This window comes from Triticum dicoccoides, chromosome 2A, assembly GCF_002162155.2.
Source record: "Triticum dicoccoides isolate Atlit2015 ecotype Zavitan chromosome 2A, WEW_v2.0, whole genome shotgun sequence".
NCBI classification, from domain to species: Eukaryota; Viridiplantae; Streptophyta; class Magnoliopsida; order Poales; family Poaceae; genus Triticum; species Triticum dicoccoides.
Window position 1 is genome coordinate 103,091,402 of NC_041382.1, and position 24,734 is coordinate 103,116,135.

Consider the following 24,734-nt stretch of genomic DNA (forward strand, 5'->3'; position numbering starts at 1 on the left):
GGAGATGGAGGCGCCAGGGGCTGGTGTGAAATCCCTCCTCTCCCCCCCACTATATATAGGGGTGCCAGGGGGGCGCCGGCCCTAGTAGATGGCATCTACTAGGGGGGGCGGCGGCCAAGGGGAGGTTTCCCTCCCCCCCAAGGCACCTAGGGGTGCCTTCCACCACATGGACTCTTCCATGGTGGAAACCCTAGGCGCATGGGCCTATAGGGGCTGGTGCCCTTGGCCCATCTAGGCCAAGGCGCACCCCCTACAGCCCATGTGGCCCCCGGGACAGGTGGCCCCACCCGGTGGACCCCCGGGACCCTTGTCCCGATGCCCGAAATAGCACTTCCTATATATAATTCTTTACCTCCGGACCATTCCGGAACTCCTCGTGACGTCCGAGATCTCATCCGGGACTCCGAACAACATTCGGGTTTCTGCATATACATATCTTCATAACTCTAGCGTCACCGAACCTTAAGTGTGTAGACCCTACGGGTTCGGGAGACAAGCAGACATGACCGAGACGACTCTCCGGTCAATAGCCAACAGCGGGATCTGGATACCCATGTTGGCTCCCACATGCTCCACGATGATCTCATCGGATGAACCACGATGTCGAGGATTTAATCAATCCCGTACGCTATTCCCTTTGTCTATCGATATGTTACTTGCCCGAGATTCGATCGTCGGTATCCCAATACCTCATTCAATCTCGTTACCGGCAAGTCACTTTACTCGTACCATAATGCATGATCCCGTGACCAGACACTTGGTCACTCTGAGCTCATTATGATGATGCATTACCGAGTGGGCCCAGTGATACCTCTCCGTCATACGGAGTGACAAATCCCAGTCTTGATCCATGTCACCCAACAGACACTTTCGGAGATACCCGTAGTCTACCTTTATAGTCACCCAGTTACTTGTGACGTTTGGCATACCCAAAGCACTCCTACGGTATCCGGGAGTTACACGATCTCATGGTCTAAGGAAAAGATACTTTGACATTGGAAAACTCTAGCAAACGAACTATACGATCTTGTGCTATGTTTAGGATTGGGTCTTGTCCATCACATCATTCTCCCAATGATGTGATCTCGTTATCAATGACATCCAGTGTCCATAGTCAGGAAACCATGACTATCTGTTGATCAACGAGCTAGTCAACTAGAGGCTTACTAGGGACATGTTGGTGTCTGTTATTCACACATGTATTACGATTTCCGGATAACACAATTATAGCATGAATAAAGACAATTATCATGAACAAGGAAATATAATAGTAATGCTTTTATTATTGCCTCTAGGGCATATTTCCAACAGAAGAGCCCGAGAGGCCTTTGACGAGGAAAAATAGGCAAGCTCCTGCAAGCAAGGTGCCACAATCGACGCCGATGGCGGAACCTGTCGTTCAGGACGCTGGTGATGCCAATCGGGGTTCTGTTACCTTCGCCATACCATTGTCGAGTGCCCTGCCTTCTTCATCGACTGCTCAAGCTCCTGCCGACCCTCCTTCTTCTTCTGATTTCTTTGCTTTGATGATGCCCTTGTCCCAAAGAGAGTTCTTCAGCTGAAGAGTACTTTGGCACCCTAGAACACATCTCCCTCTGGATGAAGCCAAGTTTTTGCGATCCATCATGTCCCAGAGGACTAAGTGAATGCTGCCAAGGAAGCCATACGCCAGGCGGGCATTATGATGGAGAAGATGAAGGCGGTGCGGGACGCCAGTCAGGCCGCCTATGACGCCAGCTCGGCTCTCCAAAGCAATGTTCAGGTTAGTTGGTCACCGCTTGTTCTGTTAGGATATGCTATCTGAAGACTCTTTTTCCGAAAATCTTTGGATCTGTACACCCACTGGGTGCGTTGATTGAATTTTTGGACTAGTGGGGGCACGCTGAGTGCACCCACTTGGTGTAGTCTCCGAGACTATGATGGACTGCTGGCGGTCGACTGTAGTCTTTATATTTTGATTCTTTCGCTCGGTCTGGTCTGGCCGTGTCGAGTGTAATGTTGTTGTCGTTTTTGGTAGTTTCACTCTTCCACTCGGTTTGGGCGAGTGAGATCAAAACCGGTGGGGGCACGCCAAGTGCACCCACCGGGTGTAGTCCCCGAGACCGCGGTCGACTGCTGGCAGTCGACTAGGGTCCGAACAGCTTGTTGTCCACTTCTTTTTTTACTCCCTGCACTCGACTCCGACGGGCCGGTCAAGTGGGATCAGAACCGGTGGGGGCACGCAAAGTGCACCCAGTGGGTGTAGTCCCCGAGACTATGGTGGACTGCGGGCAGTCGACCGTAGTCTTAGTATTTATTGTCTTTGTCGTTTTTCACTGTAAAATAACTTCTCCTCCCTGATTGCAGAAATCTTGTGATCTTGGAGCTCGCTTTGATGACTTGGAGAAACAGCAGATCCAGCTAAACCTTGACTTGGAATTGGCCAAGACAGAGCTGCAAAAGGCCAAGGACGACGCCAATGGTAAGATGAGCTTGTCGACTGGTTTGTCTTCAGCTTGAGTACTCTTCTGCTCTTTCTGAATCAAGCACCATTTCCTTGCAGTAAAACTAAATGAAGCTCTGGTGAAGAAGGATCAGGATTTAGCTGCTGCTCAAAAGAAAGCTGACGACAGAACCGCTCTGGCTGAACAGAAACTGGCTTTAGTCGGCCAATTGGAAGAAGAGAACGCCAAGATGAAATCTTCCCTGAACGAAGCCAACAAGGAGTGCACGCGCTTGAAGAAGGACAATCTCAACCTGTACGAGAAGATGGAAGGCATCGCTCGCAGGAGGGACGACCTGGAGAGCTATCTGAGGAGCCTTGCCAAGAAGTTGTTCATCAAGCTTGAAGGTATACATTTTGTTCCGACTGATGTTTTTTTGTCGACTCAGCATACAAAAATTGACTTATCCTTGGATCGTGAATGCAGAGTTTTGCCAGAACTTCGAGGAGGAGACTGGGAGGATTGAGCCAGGTTTGGACCCAATCAATTCTCCCGTAAAAGATGAAACTGCCATGAATCTGCTCCGACTGGAATCCCGCATCGACGGTGTTGTGGACTACTTGGCTCGACTGAAGGTCGCCACGTCACGGATCGACATGGCACTTTGGCCAGAGGCTATGTTCCAGAATGATCTTGAGTCCCTGATGACTCGACTTAACGAGATCCCTGATCGAGTCCAGGAGTGGAAGAAATCTTCTGCCCGGTGTGGTGCTGATGTGGCTCTGTCTTTGGTTCGTGTCCACTACAAGGAGGTGCGACAAGATAAGCTGGCAGCAATCAAGGTCGCCAACACCCAGAGGCATGACTTTCGATATTTTATGGAGACTTTTATTGCTGCAGCCACTCGGATCGCCGACGGCGTCGACCTGGACGAGTTCGTCGAGCCTGCCAGTCCTCCTCCTGCAGAGTGAACAAATTTTTATGCCCCACCTTAAATTTGCCTCGGAATGCCGAGTGGTTTTTGTAACTGTTAAACTCTTTCGGGCTGAATGCCCGAGCACTTCGATCTGTGGTCTGGAACCTTTAGGATTTATCTGAACTAGGTTTATCGTTGAATATCTTCATGAATCCTCCGTCGAGTGGAATTCGTTCTTCACTCGAGACAACTTTTGTATTTGTGGCGCAGCTCCAAAGGAGAAGGTAGCAGTCAACATGCACCTCGTCGTCCGGGTTTGTGATGGAGCGCATGTTTTGTTTGTGGAGGAGCTCCGAAGGAGAAGGTGGCAGTCGACCTGCACCTCGTCGTCCTTGCGGAGTGGGATGGAGCGCACATTGTATTTGTGGCGAAGCTCCCAAGGAGAAGGTGGAAGTCGACCTGCACCTCGTCGTCCTTGTGGATTGAGATGGAGCGCACATTGTATTTGTGGCGAAGCTCCCAAGGAGAAGGTGGTAGTCGACCTGCACCTCGTCGTCTTTGCGGATTGAGATGGAGCGCACGTTGTATTTGTGGCGAAGCTCCCAAGGAGAAGGTGGCAGTCGACCTGCACCTCATCGTCCTTGCGGATTGGGATGTGTTTCATACTTAGGCGAGTACTGGAATGCAGCTAAGCCCCCGAGTGGGAGGGTCGCTCTCCACTCGGTAGGATTTTTTAAACATAGGCGAGTACTGGACCGCAGCTAAGCCCCCGAGTGGGAGGCTGGCTCACCACTCGGTAGGATTTTCAAATACTTAGGAGAGTACTGGACTGCAGCTAAGCCCCCGAGTGGGAGGGTCGCTCTCCACTCGGTAGGATTTTTCAAACTTAGGCGAGTACTGGACTGCAGCTAAGCCCCCGAGTGGGAGGGTCGCTCACCACTCGGTAGGATTTTCAAATACTTAGGCGAGTACTGGACTGCAGCTAAGCCCCCGAGTGGGAGGGTCGCTCTCCACTCGGTAGGATTTTTCAAACTTAGGCGAGTACTTGGACTGCAGCTAAGCCCTCGAGTGGGAGGGTCACTCACCACTCGGTAGGATTTTCAAATACTTAGGCGAGTACTGGACTGCAGCTAAGCCCCCGAGTGGGAGGGTCGCTCACCACTCGGTAGGATTTTCAAATACTTAGGCGAGTACTGGACTGCAGCTAAGCCCCCGAGTGGGAGGCTGGCTCACCACTCGGTAGGATTTTCAAATACTTAGGTGAGTACTGGACTGCAGCTAAGCCCCCGAGTGGGAGGGTCTCTCACCACTCGGTAGGATTTTCAAATACTTAGGCGAGTACTGGACTGCAGCTAAGCCCCCGAGTGGGAGGGTCGCTCACCACTCGGTAGGATTTTCAAACACTTAGGCGAACCGGGTTCGCAGCTAAGCCCCCGAGTGGGAGGCTGGCTCAATACTCGGTAGGAAATTATTTTTACAAACTTAGGCGAAACGGATTCGCAGCTAAGCCACCCACTGGGGGATTTCTCACGCAAACAAAAACAATAACAATCACTGGGAAAATTATAACGCTCTTGTCTTTGATAAATAAACTACATAAGTTTTTCTTATTACATCCCATCCGAGTGAGAATTCAAGTATAAAAGGGGCGGAGTAGCTCCGCATTCCAGGCTCGTGGCTCATCAATCTGGCGATCGACATTATAAAGGTGGTACGCTCCATTGTGGAGGACTCTGGTGACTATGAAGGGACCTTCCCAAGTAGGAGCGAGTTTGTGTGGTTTTTGTTGATCCACTCGGAGGACCAAGTCTCCTTCTTGGAAGGCTCGACTCTTCACATTTCTGGCATGGAATCGACGCAAGTCTTTCTAATAGATGGTCGATCAGATCATGGCCATTTCTCTTTCTTCTTCCAGGAGGTCGACTGCGTCCTGCCGGGCTTGTTCTGCTTCATCTTCAGAGTAGAGCTAGACTCGGGTGCGTTGTGAAGCAGGTCACTCGGCAAAACTTCTTCGGCTCCATAGACCAGAAAGAATGGGGTTCTTCCGGCTGATCGGTTTGGGGTTGTCCTCAATCCCCAAAGAACTGATGGAAGCTCGTCGACCCATGCACCTGCTGCGTGCTTGATGTCGCGCATCAGTCGGGGTTTCAGTCCTTTGAGAATTAAGCCGTTTGCTCTTTCCGCTTGTCCATTAGACTGGGGGTGAGCGACCGAAGCGTAGTCGACTCGCGTGCTCTAAGAGGCGCAAAAGGCTCTGAATTTGTCGGAATCAAAGTTTGACCCGTTGTCAGTGATGATGCTATGCGGAACTCCATATCTGAATATCAACTCTCTGATGAAACTGATAGCAGTGCAAGCATCAAGATTCTTGATAGGCTTAGCTTCAATCCATTTGGTGAACTTGTCGACTGCTACTAGCACATGAGTGAAGCCGCTCCTGCCCGTTCTCAATGGTCCAACCATGTCCAGTCCCCAAACAGCGAAGGGCCAGACGAGTGGAATGGTTTTCAAGGCTGACATGGGCTTGTGCGACATATTGGAGTAAAACTGACATCCTTCACATTTGTCGACTATCTCTTTCGCCATTTCATTCGCTCTTGGCCAGTAGAATCCCGCTCGGTATGCTTTAGCCACAATGGTCCGAGAGGACGCATGATGACCACAGGTCCCCGAGTGGATATCATCAAGGATTATCTGACCTTCTTCTGGTGTTATACACTTCTGACTAACTCCAGTTGCACTTTCTCTATACAACTGTCCCTTTATGACTGTAAAGGCCTTGGATCGACGGACGATCTGTCGAGCCTCTTCTTCGTCCTCTGGGAGTTCTTTCCTTAGGATGTACGCGATGTATGGTATTGTCCAGTCGGGAGTGATGACCAAAACTTCCATGATGAGGTCGACCACAGCTGGAACTTCAACTTCAGTTGGATCCGTGGCACTTTTTGGCTGCGGGGCTTCTTCAGTGAAGGGATCCTCCTGAACCGATGGTGTGTGGATGTGTTCCAAAAACACATTGCTGGGAATGGCTTCTCTTTTGGAACCTATTTTCGCCAAATCATCAGCTGCTTGATTTTTCAGTCGGGGTATGTGATGAAGTTCTAGCCCCTCGAATTTCTTCTCCAGCTTTCTCACTGCATTGAAATAACCAGTCATGGCTGGACTTCTGACGTCCCACTCCTTCATCACCTGATTAACCACCAAATCTGAGTCGCCATAGACCATGAGGCGACGGACGCCGAGTGAAATGGCCATGCACAACCCATATAAAAGTGCTTCATATTCTGCCTCGTTATTGGAGGAATCAAAGTGGATTTGAAGAACATATCTGAGCTTATCTCCTCGGGGGGAGACCAATACTACCCCGGCACCGGAACCATTCAGCATTTTGGAACCGTCGAAGAACATGGTCCAATGCTCCGAGTGAACCTGAGTCGGCAGTTGCTGTTCAATCCACTCGGCGACGAAATCTGCTATTGCCTAGGACTTGATAGCTTTCTTTGCCTCAAACTTGATATCTAGAGGAAGGAGTTCAATTGCCCATTTTGCCACTCGACCAGTTGCATCTCTGTTGTGCAGGATCTCTGACAATGGAGCGTCACTGACGACTGTAATGGAATGTTCAGAGAAGTAGTGAGCAACCTTCTTTGTGGTCATATAAATCCCATATACAAGCATCTGATAATGAGGATATCTTTGCTTCGACTGGGTCAAAACTTCAGAAATATAATATACTGGGCGCTGAACTTTGAAGGCTTTTCCTTCTTCTTCCCGCTTGATCGTAAGTACCGTACTGACGACTTGTCCCGTGGCTGCGATGTAAAGTAGCAAAGGCTCTTTGCTGATTGGGGCAGCAAGCACCGGCTGGGTGGAGAGTAGAGCTTTGAGCTCTGCAAACGCTGCATCAGCTTCAGGAGTCCACTCGAACTTGTCTGACTTCTTCATCAATTGGTAAAGACGCAATGCCTTTTCACCGAGACGAGAGATGAATCGACTTAAAGCGGCCAAGCAACCAGTAAGCTTCTGGACGTCGTGCACTCGCACAGGACTTTTCATTCGGAGTATAGTACCGACTTTTTCCGGATTGGCGTCGATTCCCCGTTCGGAAATGAGGAAACCGAGTAAATTTCCCCCAGGAACTCCGAATGTGCACTTTGATGGATTAAGCTTGATATCATACCTCCTGAGGTTGGCAAAGGTTTCAGCAAGGTCAGTCAGCAGGTCGGAACCCTTCCGTGACTTGACCACAATATCATCCATGTATGCTTCCACATTCCGACTGATTTGATTGAGCAAACACTTCTGAATCATCCTCATGAATGTGGCTCCGGCATTCTTGAGGCTGAATGGCATGGTAACATAACAGAAGCACTCGAATGGAGTGATGAAAGCTGTTTTGATCTCGTCAGGCCCATATAGACAGATCTGATGGTACCCGGAATAGGCGTCTAAAAAAGACAGTCGCTCACATCCCGCAGTCGATTCGACTATCTTTCGGGCAGGCCCGATTGATATGTTTAAAGTCAATGCACATGCAAAGTGACTTGTCCTTCTTGGGGACCATGACAACGTTGGCGAGCCACTCGGAGTGATAAATCTCTCGGATGAACTCCGCTGCTAAGAGCCGAGCCACCTCCTCACCAATAGCCTTTCTCTTCTGGACGGCGGACCGTCGGAGATGTTCTTTGACAGGTTTCACTTTTGAGTCAACTCGTAGGCGGTGCTCGGCCAGCCCCCTGGGAAAACCCGGCATGTCAGAAGGCTTCCATGCAAAGATGTCCCAGTTCTCATGGAGGAACTGGATGAGCGCTTCTTCCTATTTGGAGTCGAGTGTTGTTGAGATATGAGTCGGAGCAGCACTGGGATCGATCGGGTGAATGTGAACCGGCTTCGTTTCACCAGACGACTGAAAAGCTGATTATGTAGCGGGCTTCTTGGCTCGCAACAAGTCACTCGGGTCTGCAGTCTTCTGGTACTCCTGCAACTCCACCACTGCCATCTGAGCATCAACGATCTTTGAGCCTTTCTGAAAACACTCTTCTGCTTTCTTCCGATTGCCCGTAACAATAATCACACCCTTGGGACCAGGCATCTTCAATTTGAGATACACATAACATGGTCGAGCCATGAAGCGTGCATAAGCTGGCTTGCCCAAAATAGCGTGGTAAGCACTCTGGAAATTCATGACTTCGAACATCAACTTTTCTTTGCGGTAATTCTTGGAATCACCGAAAACCACATCAGGAGCAATCTGGCCGAGTGACTCAGCCTTCTTCCCAGGAATGACTCCATGGAAACTCATGTTGTTGGTACTTAGTCTGGACATCGGAATGCCCATCCCTTTCAACGTCTCAGCATACAGTATGTTCAAACCACTACCACCATCCATCAAGACTTTGGTCAGTCGAGTGCCTTCAACAACTGGGTCAACCACCAAAGCTTGCCTCCCAAGGGTGGCAATGTGCGTTGGGTGATCGGACTGGTCGAATGTGATGGCAGTCTAAGACCACTTCAGATAACTGGGTGTCGCCGGAGCAACCATATTCACCTCACGGTTGATAATTTTCAGTCGACTTTTGCTTTCAACATTAGCAAAAATCATCAGGGTGGAATTGACCTGGGGGTATCCATCATCACTGTCTTCCTTGTCCTCAACTTTGTCCGACTTCTTTTCCTTGTCTTTGGGCTGTTTGCCCTGGAACTGCTGGATCAAGAGCCGACACTGTCGAGTGGTATGTTTCGGGTAAATGAACTTACCCTCTTCATCTTTCTTGGTGTGGATGTGACATGGCAAATCCAACACATCATTTCCGTCTTGGTCCTTAACTTTCTTGGGGTTCCAAGGCCCTTTGGGTTTCCCCTTAAACATTCCTTGAGTTACGGCCAAGGCTTCCCCAGGAGTAGCTGGCTCGACTTTTCGCTTCTGTTTCCGATTGGAATTTCCTCCTCCGGTTTCTTAGGCGACTGACTTGTGCTTGCCACTCCGGAGTCGATCCTCATCTTCACCATTAGCGTACTTGGTGGCAATCTCCATCATCCGATTCAGAGACATGTCTTCGGTTCGACCGAATTTCAGATTCAGTTCTCTATACTTGACGCCTTCTTTGAAGGCACAGACTGCTTGGTAGTCAGGCACATTCTCTACCATGTGATGTAACGTGATCCATCTCTAGATGTAATCCCTCAAAGTTCCATTCGGCTTATGCATGCAAGACCGTAGTTCTGTTAGCCCTGCCGGTCGCTTGCATGTTCCTTCAAATGTGGTGACAAACACTTGGGCGAGATCTTCCCAAGTGTAAATGTTGCTGGGTGCTAACTGATTCAGCCACGCTCTGGCCGAGCCCTCCAACATGAGAGGCAGGTGCTTCATGGCCACTTCATCATTGCCACCGCCAATATGGACATCCACTCGGTAGTCTTCAAGCTAAGTATCGGGCTTGGACTCACCAGTGAACTTACTGACTCCACTCGCCAACCTGAAGTTGGGAGGAATCACAGCGGCCCTGATGGCTCTACTAAAGCACTATGGCCCCGAAACATGTACTCTGCTGCTGGTAGGTGCATCTCTGTCGTGACCTTCTCGGTGAGCTCTGTTCCTGTCGATCAAACCTTGAACGAGAATGGATCTCGCATCAAAGCCTGATTCCCTGGGATCGACTGGAATCCTTCGCCCAACACTACGAGGGCGCCTGTCATCCTGCTGTCGAGGCACATACGATCCACTCCTCCAGGGAGGGGTGGGCACTCGACGTCGATCGTCACGATCGAATCGGTGATCATACTGCTCATGGTTCCCGTACTGATCACGCCGGTCCCCACGCCCCTCACGCCTCGGGGGCGATCTTGGGCTATGAGTCGACTGGACTGTGTCTATAGCAATGGATCTGCTATGAATCATGTTCCACGACTGAGAAACAACGGAATTCTGGTCTCCTGCTGCCCGGAGTAACGCTCTGATCTGCAGCAAGCCTCTGCCGGCCTCCGACTAGGAAGGCTGAGTCGACTCTGCTATACGGGCTGCAGCTGCTAAATTATGAATCGGAGTTCGATATACCTGCGGGGGCGGAAAGAGTTGACGTCCACTGGATTCTAGAACCCGTTGTCGCGCACGCTCGTCGAGTGCTCGCTGGAGGTTCTCCAGTCGAGTGCGCTCAGCCAAGTTTGCCAGGCGCGCGTCCTCCAAGGCACGAGCCTCGGGGGTTTCTCCAACGATAGGAGTGTGCAGTGCATCCATGTTCTGGCGACGAAGTTCTTCTCTCTGCAGCGACGTGAGAGGCTCGGGGAGATATTCCTCATGGGGACGCGACGGGTCGTCTCCACCTGCGCCTCCGTCGGTGCGGGGAAAACTGGGAGGACTGGGCGGTCCATCGACCATCAGAACCTCCGCCGCCGGATCACTGCTGTCGCACTCGATGCGGTCTCTGCGGAGCCAGTCGACAGGTCGAACAGGCCGTAGAGGGATTCGTCGGGCTCGATCGCCGCCACTTGCGGGGTGGCCGACTGGCGTGCCACTGCGTGTCTCACCCACCGCTGAAGTCTCGACCGACCGGAGCGCTTGCGCCGGCGGGAAACAGGGAGGGAGGACAACACAGGGGGCGACTGATAATGGGTCGACGGTTGCTGCAAGAGGACGCCGCGGACGCACGCGCGAAAGTGCGTTGCCCCGCGGACAGGGAGTGCATCCACGTCGAGCGGAGCCTCCTGAAGCCAAGCGGAGTCGTCGGCGATGAACGTGAGCGCGCCGAGACGGATCTCGCGGCCCTCCACCAAAACTCCATCAGAAACCATGATGATTTGGATCGGAAAAGATCGCAACTCCTCCAATAAATCGCTAAAACACCCGGCCCCACGGTGGGCGCCAACTGTCGTGGTTCTAGGTCTGACAGTAATGTAGGGGGGTAGGTATGGAGAGGCAAGATCTTAGCTATGGAGTAGTTGTAAGCACACGAGGTTTACGAGTTCAGGCCCTTCTTGGAGGAAGTAATAGCCCTACGTCTCGGAGCCTGGAGGCGGTCGACTGGATTATGTGTGTACGAATTACAGGGGTGCGAACCCTTTACACTAAGGAGGGGAGTGGCTTATATAGAGTTCGCCAGACCCCTCCGGCCCTCAGTTATGCAGGGTTTCAAATACATTAAGGTGGGGCGTTACTGGTAACGCCCCTAATAAAGTGCTATGATGACCATAAAAGCTACTTAATGACCGACTGTTAGCGTGCGGAGTGACTTTAGGTCTCCTGGCCGTCGAGTGGTTGGATCTTGGTCGAGTGATTGCTTCTTGGTCGAGTGTCTTCGAGTCTGCCGAGTGGAACACCTCCAAGTCAATTGGAAGGTGGTTTCTTCTAGAGATGTCCTTGGGTAGGGCAGTTAGGATAGGTCCATGATCCTACCCTAGGTACATAGCTTCATCACTATCTGTACCTATTTCTCGACATAGGTAGACAAATTTGGTGTTGTTCAAAGAAAGGTAGATAATTTTTAGTATGAAGTTTAAACCCAGATAAGTGAATGCTTACCGCAGTGTGAATATGTGAGTTAATTAGCTTAAATTAGATAAAAAAAAATAGTACTTCCTCCATAAAGAAATATAAGAGCATTTAGATCACTGAAGTAGTGCTCTAAATGCTCTTATATTTCTTTACAGAGGGAGTACTTTCCAATCTGCAAAAAAGTAGTGATCTTAATGCTCTTAAATTACTGGTTTCTTCTAGCAAAAGTATTGCCAATTTGTGTATACCTTGATTCAGAGATCAATCACATCTTGATTCAGAAAAACCGTACTGCACAATTATGCTATTTCCTGACATGAGAAGAACACCCCAGCGCATAACTAGTCTGTAGACGTGTGCCATGGAAATTCTGACAATTTCTTGGGTTAAAGAAACATTTTCTTTTATTCAGTCGTGGCATGACACCAAAAGAACCTAGTATGTAACTAATGCTATATAGATTCGATTCTTCTGAAACTTATGCTTTTTTTGTTCGAAGACTGAACTTATCCGTTTGATATGGAAAATTGATCATCATAAGTTAGATTGCCATGGATTCATAAGTCAGACCTACTTCTGTTTTTATGGATCTTGGAAATATGATTGATGGTGCATTTGGGTTCAGGTAAAGGAGGGAACAGTTCTGAGCACTCTGCAGGTGATCCAGAGGTTGATCCCAGTTCTATTTCGTATTTGGTCGTCGGTCTGATGGATTGCTACTGCTGCTAGTTGGTGGTTATGGCAGGGACAGAGACGGCCACCGAGCGAGCAAGGGAGGGCCCATGGCGCTCTCCTGCATGAGCTGCCCGTCCGTTGCTAGCGGCCCCTCCATGCGCCGACACGCAGAGAGTCCGCCCTGGTCATCCGTCGCCTTTTCCTTTGCTAGATGCATTGGGAGATCAGCGGCCGCCGCCTCAGGGTGGCGCATTGACGCCGTCATCGGGAACGGAGGTGGGTGCTCTCTTCTCGACTTACTCTGTTCAGCCAGGGTGTTGATTCTCTCCGTGCTCTTGGCTTCTCCTCCTAGGTGAGGCGGCGGGTTGGGAGTTGTGCGCGTACATGTCGTCTTGGATGATGAAGTTGCCTGAACTGAACGTAGTCACCCCTAGAGCCCAGATTCCTCGACTGAACTGGCCTATTGACTTTTGTGCCTCTAAGCTTCCTCCTAGAGATGTGCCGCCTTTTGTTCCTGCATTACCACCACCATTCTTTCTGCAATCCTATATGAATCCTGCCACTCTGCTGCACCGTTACCAACCTTACTTAATGTCTAAAACAAATTCAGTCGCCATTGACAAGTCGGAACAAGATAAATGAAGTGGGTTTACGAATTTGGGATCATTCTCACTAGCTTTGGTAACTTAGAGATATTTAGCATTCTTAATGAACCCCTAGCATCTTCTTTGAGTTAGTAATGTTATTACATACGTCTATACTGTTGATGGTTACTACTGTTAGTTATGCACTTGAGTGATGGGTTTGTAGGATAATAAGATCATCAACTCTGCTACACAGGGACTGTAGGATAATGCTGATCAAAATATTGATATGTTAGGACTAGTTTCCTAGTGCAAATGCAATAAGAAAAATCATGCGCCAATTGACAGTTATGCTAGCTAGCTATATTCAGTTGGTAGGTGCTCGTACTTAAACTGCACATTTAAAATTTAAGCTTTGGTAGTGTTATCTATTTAGTCTGATTTATACACTGCATTCCCAAGCTGAAATATTTTTTGTAACTGAAATATATAGTCTAAGTTTCATTCAGTTATTTGTCACTTTTTAACTGAATATCCTTTTGTAACTGAAATATATGTGTACTTACAGTGCATATTCGCATTGTATCAGAATCTTAGTCCTTTTCTCCTGTATAGTCTGAGATTATGCTTCCTCTCCATTTATTCATTATATCTATATGCCTTGCTGATGCTCATTTCTATCGCTGCAGGATAATGAGATGTTGAAGCGGCAGAGTGAATCCATGAGACTGTAGTGCAATTGCACCATTCCATTGAATATTACTCAGGAATAAGGACATTTCAATGGCAGATTAGCTCTATTTTTCCTTTTCATTTTTCTTACTATTGGAGTGAGGACATGTAGAAAGAGAAACTGTGTGGTAGCAGATATGGCAACTATGTGATAGTAGAATCAGGAATAAAAAATATGGCAACTGTATGATAATGACATTTTTCCATCACTATTGTTTCTCAGAATTGTATGCATAAAATGGAATTGGTTGATTTTATTTTTTAAAATCCTAAATAGTTAGTAGTAGCATGGGAACAAATTGAGCGCTACTAGTATTTAGGATACTAGTAGCGCTGGTATTATAAGCACGCTACTACTACTTCGTTAGTAGTAGCGCGGTTCTGTAATAGCAGTAGCGCGGGTGTTACACATGCTACTACTAACAAAATTAGTAGTAGCGATGGTCTACCCGCGCTACTACGAACTATTAGCTGTAGCGCGATACTAGTAGCGCGGGTACCCGTGCTGCTAGTAGCCATTTTACCCGCGCTGCTAATAGCCTTTTTCCTAGTAGTGAGAGGAGGGCAAGGCTAGCTCTCTCCTTCTCTAAGGTCTGGTCTAGATCTAATGAATCCCAACCCTTCGCATGGGTGCCCTGGGGGGTTTATATAGGCCTACCCCCAGGGGTACAATGGTAAACTGACTGGTCGTAGGGCCCAGCCGTTAGTCTCTTCGCCTGCCGGCCCTTCCACCGACTGTTGGGGCCCGCCGACTGGTGGGCCCCGCCGACTAGTCCGGTACGGAGCCGACAGGCCGCACCCGCCGCTTGCGGGTCCTGCCGGCTGCTGATTACTGTAGTTGTGCCTCTAATGACGCAGGCTTGGTCATGGGGTCATGGCTACAACCCCGCCGTCTGGTGGGCGATCACTATAGTCACTCCCTGTCTCGTCTTGTTAATGGAGCCGGGAACCCATAGGAGGGGCAGGCCGACTCCCGTGGGCCGGCTCCCTATAGGTCCGTCTTATGGCGCTTTAGCCGTCTTCCGGACTCTCACTGACCGGTAGGGCCCGCCTTCCGTGGATCGTACTATCAGACGTCGTGGGTATAGGACTCCGCCCACTTTTGCTGGCGTCAGGGATGGCATGGCACAATGTTGTGCCGGACGGAGATCTCCACTGGTACAGCGCACTGTGCTCTGGCCATCCCCCGAAAAAAGGGGAGGGAGTGGGCTTGATTGTCGCCACTCCCTGTCCCATCCCCCCTGATGAGGGCATGGGCTTCGTTGGTGTCGTGGGCAGACTTCCCGCGGTCGGCGACTCCGGAAGCCGCCAGTCAGAGTCAGCCGGTCTCGATCCCATCTGCAGGACTCAGACGCTTATGGGCGGCCGGCTGTTTCTCCAGTCGCCCTCCTGAAGTCGGCTCTCCATCCGTTGTCTTGAGGGGCGCAGCAAGCCCCGATGTCTTGAAAGGCCATGGGCCTCGGTTTAGCCTACCCGTGGCCCATTACTCCGACAGTAGTCCCCGAAGCTGATGAGGGGCCACGGATAATCAGCCAAGGAGCCTCAGTAGCTTCATTCTCCGAGTATTTGGGGTGGAGACTCTGCTTGACTCTGTCGGGCCGACTGGTAGGAGTCGGAGTCGCCTGACTTTGACTTGTCCAAGAAATACTTTCGAATCCCCTGGCGGGAACTCAGTGGCGTATGAGCTAAGCTTCCTAGCCGCCACCCACTTTGTGCCCACCATGTGGCAACCAGTGGCCGGGCCAGCCTGCCTACCCATCCGCGAGATGGGACATGCATGCCGGCGGGGCCCGCCACTACCACGCCTCGGCACGAGAGCAGATCCGCTGCGACCGGGGGGCGGTTGAGGTTCCCACGGAGTTACCGCGCGTAGTAACTTTGCGCGATAAACATGGGGGGCGTGGGGTAGTGGGCGTAGTAAATCCCACAACCGCCCCCTCGGCTTCGCAGCCCACTGGGCTATAAGTAGGGGGAGGAGGGGAAACGGCAGAGCACGTGCGTCCCACCTCCCCACTGCTTCTTCTCCTTATTCTCCCTCTCTGCTCCTTGAGCCTTGTCGAACGTTGCGGCGGTCTGCTCACGATGAGCTCTTCCTCCGCCGTCACGCCCCCGACGGCGCACTCCAGCACCTGGGATGGTTCAGAGGTCCACGAGGATCACATCGACTTCCTCTGCAAGACGCGTCAACTGCCCGGCGAGGACCTCGTGAGGGTCTGCCTCGCGCGGAGGGGGGAGATTTCGCTGGTGCCGCAGGAGGGCAAGCGGGTCGTCTTCCGCTCGCACTGCCTGCACGGCCTGGGCCTGCCGGCGAGCAACTTCTTCTGCTCCTTCCTTGAGTTCTACGGACTCCAGCCGCACCACCTCACCCCCAACACGGTGGTGCTGCTGTCCGCCTTCGTCACCCTATGCGAGGGCTTCATCGGCGTTCTCCCCACCATGGAGCTCTGGGGGGAGTTCTTCTCCAAGCTCGACACCCAAGCCGCGGGCGTGCCGGCTCAGTGCGGCGCGTTCATCGCCGTGCGGAGGTCGAGGGCCGACAACCCGTTTCCCTCCATCTGGCCGATCAAGTCGGTGAAGATGTGGCAGCGGTCGTACTTCTACGTGAAGAACGTCTCCGCGGAGGGCGACTAGATCAACCTGCCGGCCTACGTAGCTGGCCTGCCGGCTGGGAGGTAGCCCAACTGGTCGCACCGGGCCCGGACGTTGACGCCTGCAGGAGCCGGCGCCATTGCGCGACTTCGAGTACTGGCGCAGTCGGAAGGCCTGACCGGGCCAGACTTGCTGGCCGCGTTCGTGGCGCGCCGAGTGCTGCCCCTCCAAAGTCGCCCCACATGATCTGCCAGATGAGCGGGCACCGAGACCCAAGCCGAATGTGCACCAAGGAGATGCCTCACAAGGAGGTAGCCTACATGGTGAACTACCTTGCGAGCTGCGACCTCAACGAAGAGTGGCAGTTCGGCAAGGAGCCGTATTCGCGTGCTGCCCCTCCGCCTCTGGTGAGTCATTTCCCTTCTCTCTTTTTCTTCAATCCTCCTGACATCTTTACTGCCGAGTCCGTCTTGCTCGTTCTGACCAGTCGGCTTTGGTCAGAACCCCCTCCTCCAGCCAGCAGCCGGCACCATGGGGCCGGACCGCGAGTTCCTTCCCGACCGAGCGGAGAGCGATGTGGATGACCCCAACTTAGGGGCGGCGGCCCTGGAGGACGATGCCGAGGGGGGAGGCGACGTGTCAGGCGGCCTGAGACTTGGGACCAGTCTTGAGGACTGGCCTGATGATGATGAGGAGGTTGTCCCACGCCACCAGCCAGGAGCCGGCCAGCCGGGCGCGGGCTCGTCAGGCCCACCGGACTCTCAAGGCGGCGGCAAGAAGCGCAGGGCCGGGACGAGCCTGTTTGGCAGCCGGCCGAAGAAGCCCAAGGGCTCAGCCGCGGCGACCAAGCGAGACGAGGCGGCCGCAAAGGCCAACCGCTTCCGCAAGGTGGTGAAGACGCCACAGCTTATTTCAGCGTAAGTACCACCTCCCTTCGTACCTTCACATTTCTTTATTGAGTCTGTCTGAAATTTCTTCACTTTGTTTCCCGGCTTTAGGGCCCCTCTCTCTCTTGAGAAGTCGGCCGCCGGCTCCGTTGTGATGTCGGTGCAGACCTCCTCCACCACCCGACGGATTGATCCCGCCGTCGACCTCCGGGAGGCGACGGAGCGGAACGCACGGGAGGCACGTGAGGAGCGGGAAGCCGCCCGCCTGAAGAAGGCGGAAGCCGACAAGGCGGAGGCCGCCGCTCTGAAGAAGCTGGCGGAAGCCGAGGCCGCCGATGCAGAGAAGAAGCGCGCAGAGGAAGCTGCACGCCGCCAGTCGGTGGTGTTTGTTGTCCCCTTGAACTCCGCACCGCCGCCACCGGAGTTCTCGGCGCAGACTGGGGAAGCCGGTGACGAGAACCCGGTCATGGAGAGGGACGCCGACGTCACCGCCACGCCAGAAGTCATTGTGCCGCCACCGCCATCCTCCGGAGGCGCGCCAGGCGGACAACCGGCAGACCCGCCTGTGCCGCCAACCGGAGGCGCGACGGCGACGGGCCTGGCCCTTGAGGTCAGTACGCCGACGCGCCACCGTCTCACGAAGGCGGCCTTAGCGCCGCGTCCTCTGGAGACCGGCGCTGCGAGCTCCTCGACCCCGGACACCGAGGTGTCGAGCGCCGCGCCCACCGGGTGGGTGCGGGGAGGTGGGACGGGCCCGTTGAACCGAGCGCTCCTGGACATCCAAGCTAAGCTCCGGGCTGAGGGCGACGCCATCAAGGAGTGCACCAAGGCATACCTGGCGTCACGAACGGCCATCCGGGTACGCATCCTTCCTTTTGTTTTGCTTCCTTGTTTTTCTTTGTGGGGGTGCGCCAGCGCACCCACTGGGTGTAGTCCTCGAGTTTCGGGTCGGCTGCTAAGCAGGCGACTCGGAACTCTAATCGGCGAGTTCCAAGTACCAACACTTTTTTTCTGAAATTTTGATGCAGGATTACCACAATCTTCACGTGACCTCCTTCAACGCCAATGTTGAGGAGTTGGCCAAGCGGACCGCCGACTTGTCGGACAGCCGGGGTGAGTCTTCTTCTTTCTTCGCGGGGGCGCGCTGGCGCACCCGCGGGTTGTAGTCCCCGAGATTCGGGCCAACTGCTGAGCAGTCGGGCCAGATCTCCTCGACGATTCTTCTTCTTTGTTGACGACTGGCATCCCTCCCCCTCCTTCTTCAGAAGCCAACGCTGCCCTTCAGCAGCAGCTGAGCAAAGTCAACACCGCGCTGCGCGTCAGGGGGAGGAGTGTGGCCGGCTGACGGAGGAGCGCGACCGGCTGGCTACGCAGCTGGCGGAGCAGAAGGAGCTGCTCCAGAGGGCCCAGAAGGAGGCAGAGGACAAGGAGACCACCCTTATCGCCGAATTTGCGTCCAAGCGCTCCGCCTGGACCGACAAGGAGATGACGCTGGTCTCCGGCTTCCAAGCAATCGAAGATCTTGTCGATGGTGAGCTTCCACTTGTTTCCTTTTTTGGGCTGCCGACTGCTAGTCGAGTCGGCCTTAAATTTTTAACTTTGTTTCTTCGCTCTTCTTCCTTAGCAGACTTCTTTCCCGGCCATTCTGATGCCGCCAATCAAGCCATCAAGGATGACCGTGAAGCACGGAGGGTGGACGGCGCACAGGTCGCCGCCAACGCCCCCCGAACTCTTAACGAGCAGATTCTAAGCTTCGAGGCCCGTCTTCGGCCAGCCCACCGGATGTTGCGCCGGCTTCAACGTCTCGGCGCCCAGGCGATTGCCGCCTTGTGGCCGGACATTCAGGCGCCACGCACCCCCAGTCGGACTGCCGACTGGTTGGAGGTGGCAGTCGGCCGTCTTGAGGCCTGGAAGGGTTCTTCAGCCCGGGCTGGGTCCCGCCGGGCTTTAGAATTCGCCAAGGCATGGTATCCTGGGCTGAGTTTAGCCCAGTTAGCCACATTCCGGCTGGAAGCTCAGGCGGAGCTGGCAACGGTGTAGGACGATCTTGTCAAGCGCGCCACGTCGATCGCCGAGTACACTGACACCAGCGTCTTCGTCCCAGAGCGGGCTGAGAACGGCGAGGAGGTGCCGCCGGAGTGGTTCGGGCTGAACCCGAACGACGGCGAGGACTCGGCGGAGGTGATCGACTCTAGTGGCAAAGAGGAAGGCGAGGAGGAGGAAGGAGACGAGGAGGAGGCGCCAGAGCTCGAGGCAGACGGCCAACCCCAGCCCGACCGCTCCTCTAGCAACGAGCCGCGCCCAACTAAGCCAGCTGTCGCCAGAGGTGATCGGGCGGAGACCAACCAGCCGACTACCCCGGCAACTGGCACCGCCGACCCCTCCGGTCCTCCGAGTCCGTCCGCGGCTTCCTAGGCTGCCACTTTATCTTTGTTTTACCTGCTTATCAGTCTCGATGAACTTGTTATTTTGCACAATTCCACCCACTGGGTGTATCTTGAACTTCTGCTTGATGATTCGGCCAAGGGCCTTTCAATGGAAATATTTATCCGTATTCTATCTTTTCTTGCTTACTGCTCTTTGACTTTTTCCTTTGCCACCTTCCCTTGGTTGCCATTTTGCTAGTCGGACAGCCCTTTGCGGACTGTCGCTGGATCAAATACCCGGCTTCTTTGGGAAGGCAAGTACCTAGCCTTTTAGAGTTTTTAGCAAGTTAATTTTGGAAACGGCAAGCCTGCTGCTAAAGAGTCGGTTGTAAAGGATTGAAAACCGTCCTTAAGCTATGAGCGGGTTTTGAGTCCTTAGCCATTTTTCATATGGACACCCATTCTCCCTTACTCCTGTTCGCCGGACAGTCGCTCTGCGATCTGCGGCTTCTAACAGGAGATGGCTTAAGTGCCACACATTACTTGTCAGGCTACAGGAAGTCGTTTCATAGCTCAAGTCGGCGAGTCCCCGGGCCGACTAGTCAAGCCCGGTGCCAAGTGGCATAACAAAGAATAACATATTCATATGCATAACTCTTTATCATATAGATAAAAGAAGGCAGTCCCCGAGATCTTCTCGAGGGGCCCAAAGCCTTCGTACTTTAATACAAAAGGTAGCGTGATACATAATGCATTAACTGTAAAATCTTTGGAGGAGATTTGCATTCCATGGCCGCTCCGTCTCTTTGCCAGAGTTGTCCCTTTTGCGTGCTCGGGGCTTCTGAGCGTCGATCGGGTAGTAGGAGTCGTTGCCCAACACCTTGCTGATGATGAAGGGGCCTTCCCAAGGTGCTGAGAGCTTGTGCTGGCCAGCTGTTCGCTGAATCAGCCGAAGCACAAGGTCTCCTTCTTGGAAAGATCACGGCTTGACCTTCCGATTGTAGTATCGGCGTAGGCTCTGCTGGTAGATGCTCGACTGGCTGAGTGCCAACAGCCAACCCTCTTCCAACAGATCGACGCCGTCTTGACGTGCTTCCTCTGCTTCCTCCTCGGTGTACATGGTGACTCGAGGGGAGTCGAACTCTTTGTCCGTTGGGATGACGGCTTCGGCACTGTAGACGAGGAAGAAGGGCGTGAAGCCGGTTGACTTGTTTGGAGTCGTGCGCAGGCTCCAGAAGATGGCTGGCAACTCATCAAGCCAGCAGCCTACCGAGCGCTCCAGAGGCTCGACCAGCCGAGGCTTGATGCCAGATAGGATTAGGCCGTTCGCCCGCTCTACCTGGCCGTTGGACTGCGGATGGGCAACAGACGCTAAGTCCAGTCGGATGCCATGCGCCGCGCAGAAACGGGCCAAGGCACCTTTGGCAAAGTTTGTGCCGTTGTCGGTGATGATGATGTGCGGTATGCCATACCGAATTGTGATGTCGGAGATGAAGGTTGTGTCTACTACACAACCTTCTTCTTGTAAACGTTGTTGGGCCTCCAAGTGCAGAGGTTTGTAGGACAGTAGCAAATTTCCCTCAAGTGGATGACCTAAGGTTTATCAATCCGTAGGTGGCATAGGATGAAGATGATCTCTCTCAAGCAACCCTGCAACCAAATAACAAAGAGTCTCTTGTGTCCCCAACACACCCAATACAATGGTAAATTGTATAGGTGCACTAGTTCGGTGAAGAGATGGTGATACAAGTGGTATATGGATAGTAGATATAGGTTTTTGTAATCTGAAATAATAAAAACAGCAAGGTAACGAATGATAAAAGTGAGCGTAAACGGTATTGCATTGTGTGGAAATAAGGCCTAGGGTTCATAGTTTCACTAGTGTAAGTCCTCTCAACAATACTAACATAATTGGATCATAAAACTATCCCTCAACATGCAACAAAGAGTCACTCCAAAGTCACTAATAGTGGAGAACGAACGAAGAGATTATGGTAGGGTACGAAACCACCTAAAAGTTATTCTTTCCAATCAATCCGTTGGGCTATTCCTATAAGTGTCACAAACAGCCCTAGAGTTTGTACTAGAATAACACCTTAAGATACAAATGAACCAAAACCCTAATGTCACCTAGATACTCCAATGTCACCTCAAGTATCCGTGGGCATGATTATACGATATGCATCACACAATCACAGATTCATCTATTAAACCAACACAAAGGACCTCAAAGAGTGCCCCAAAGTTCTACCGAAGAATCACGACAAAAACGTGTGCCAACCCCTATGCATAGGTTCATGGGCGGAACCCGCAAGTTGGTCACCAAAACATACATCAAGTGAATCACGTGATATCCCATTGTCACGATAGATATCCACAGCAAGACATACATCAAGTGTTCTCAAATCTTTAAAGGCTCAATCCGATAAGATAACTTCAAAGGGGAAACTCAATTCATTACAAGAGAGTAGAGGGGGGAGAAAGCATCATAGGATCGAACTGTAATAGCAAAGCTCGCTATACATCAAGATCGTATCACCTCAAGAACACGAGAGAGAGAGAGAGAGAGAGATCAAACACATAGCTACTGGTACATACCCTCAGCCCCGAGGGAGAACTATTCCCTCCTCGTCATGGTGAGCACCGGGATGATGAAGATGGACACCGGAGAGGGATTGCCCTCCGGCAGGGTGCCGAAACGGGTCTAGATTGGCTTCGGTGGCTACGAAGGCTTCTGGCAGCGGAACTCCCGATCTAGTGTGCTCTCTGGAAGTTTTACGATACGTAGGTATATATATGGGTGAAAGGAGTACGTTGGTGGACCGAAGGGGGGGCCACGAGGCAGGGGGGCACGCCCCAGGGGGGTGGGCGCGCCCCCTACCCTCGTGAGTTCCTCCTTCATCTTCTGACATAGAGTCCAAGTCTATCTGGTAGGTTTCCTTCCAAAAATAACTTCTCTAGTTGATTTTGTTCCGTTTCGACTCCGTTTGATATTCCTTTTCTTCGAAACACTAAAATAGGCATAAAACAGCAAATCTGGGTTGGGCCTCCGGTTAATAGGTTAGTCCCAAAAATAATATAAAAGTGGAAAATAAAGCCCAATATTGCCCAAAACAGTAGATAATATAGCATGGAGCAATCAAAATTTATAGATACGTTGGAGATGTATCAGCATCCCCAAGCTTAATTCCTGCTCGTCCTCGAGTAGGTAAATGATAAAAACAGAATTTTTGATGCGGAGTGCTACTTGGCATAATTTCAATATAATTCTTGTTAATTGTGGCATGAATATTTAGATCCATAAGATTCAAGACAAAAGTTGAATATTGACATAAAACAATAATACTTCAAGCATACTAAGTAAGCAATTATGTTTTCTCAAAATAACATGGCCAAAGAAAGCTATCCCTACAAAATCATATAGTCTAGCTATGCTCTATCTTCACCACACAAAGTATTTAAATCATGCACAACCCCGATGACAAGCCAAGAAATTGTTTCATACTTTTGATGTTCTCAAACTTTTTCAATCTTCACGCAATACATGAGCGTGAGCCATAGATATAGCACTATAGGTGGAATAGAGTGGTGGTTCTGGAGAAGACAAAAAGGATAAGATAGTCTCACATTGTAACACCCTCGATGCGACTATATCTCCCACGTGTCAAGGCACGACTTAGAGGCATAATCGAATTGAAGGCATATGTCGCAATTTAGGCAATCTTCACAACATCCCATGTAATTTAGATAATAAAAGGGGAGGTAACATAGTTGGCTTACACTCGCCACGTCAATCAAGTACATAAATAACCTTACATCATTCAAACACTCATGGCCCGACTACGGCGCCAAAATAAAAGATAACTCAACATGCGACACGGTCCCGATCGCCCCCAACTGGGCACCACTACTAATCATCAGGAAAAGAAACATAGTAACGTTGAGAGTCCTCGTTGAACTCCCACTTGAGCTCGAGCGCGTCACCTGGAGCGGAATCATCAGGCCCTGCATCTGGTTTAATAGTAATCTGTGAGCCACAGGGACTCAGCAATCTCGCACCCTCGCGATCATGACTATTTAAGCTTAATAGGAAGGGCAAGGTAAATATGTGGAGCTGCAGCAAGCGACTAACATATATGGTGGCTATCCTGTTCGCAAAAGAGAGCGAGAAGAGGAGGCAACGCGCGAGCGAGAAACTAGAGGGCAACCTGCGCAAGCATTACTCCAACACCGTGTTCACTTCCCGGACTCCGCCGAGAAGAGACCATCATGGTAACTCACACTGTTGATTCATTTTAATTAAGTTAAGGTTCAAGTTATCTACAGCCGGACATTAACAAATTCCCATCTGCCCATAACCGCGGGCATGGCTTTCGAAAGTTCAAATCCCTGCAGGGGAGTCCCAACTTAGCCCATGACAAGCTCTCACGGTCAACGAAGGAATAGACCTCCTCCCGAGACGTTCTGATCAGACTCAGTATCTCGGTTCTTCAAGACACTTCGACAGGTTAAAACAAATCCAGCAACACCGCCCGATTGTGCCGACAAATCCCGATAGGAGCTGCACATATCTCGTTCTCAGGGCACAATCGGATAAGCAATCCGTACAACTAAAACCAGCCCTCGAGTTTCCCCGAGGTGGCGCTGCAAGGGGCTCTAGGTTGGACCAACACTCAGAGGAGCACTGGCCCGGGAGGGTTTAAATAAGATGACCCTCGGGCTCCGGAAACCCAAGGGAAAAAGAGGCTAGGTGGCAAATGGTAAAACCAAGGTTGGGCATTGCTGGAAAAGCTTTAATCAAGGCGAACTATCAAGGGGTTCCCATTATAACCCAACCGCGTAAGGAACGCAAAATCCGGGAACATAACACCGATATGAAGGAAACTAGGGCGGCAAGAGTGGAACAAAACACTAGGCGAGAGGCCGAGCCTTCCACCCTTTACCAAGTATATAGATGCATTAAGATAACATTGCAATATAATGATATCCCAACAAGTAAATAAATGTTCCAACAAGGAACGGTCTCCAATCTTCACCTGCAACTAGCAACGCTATAAGAGGGGCTGAGCAAAGC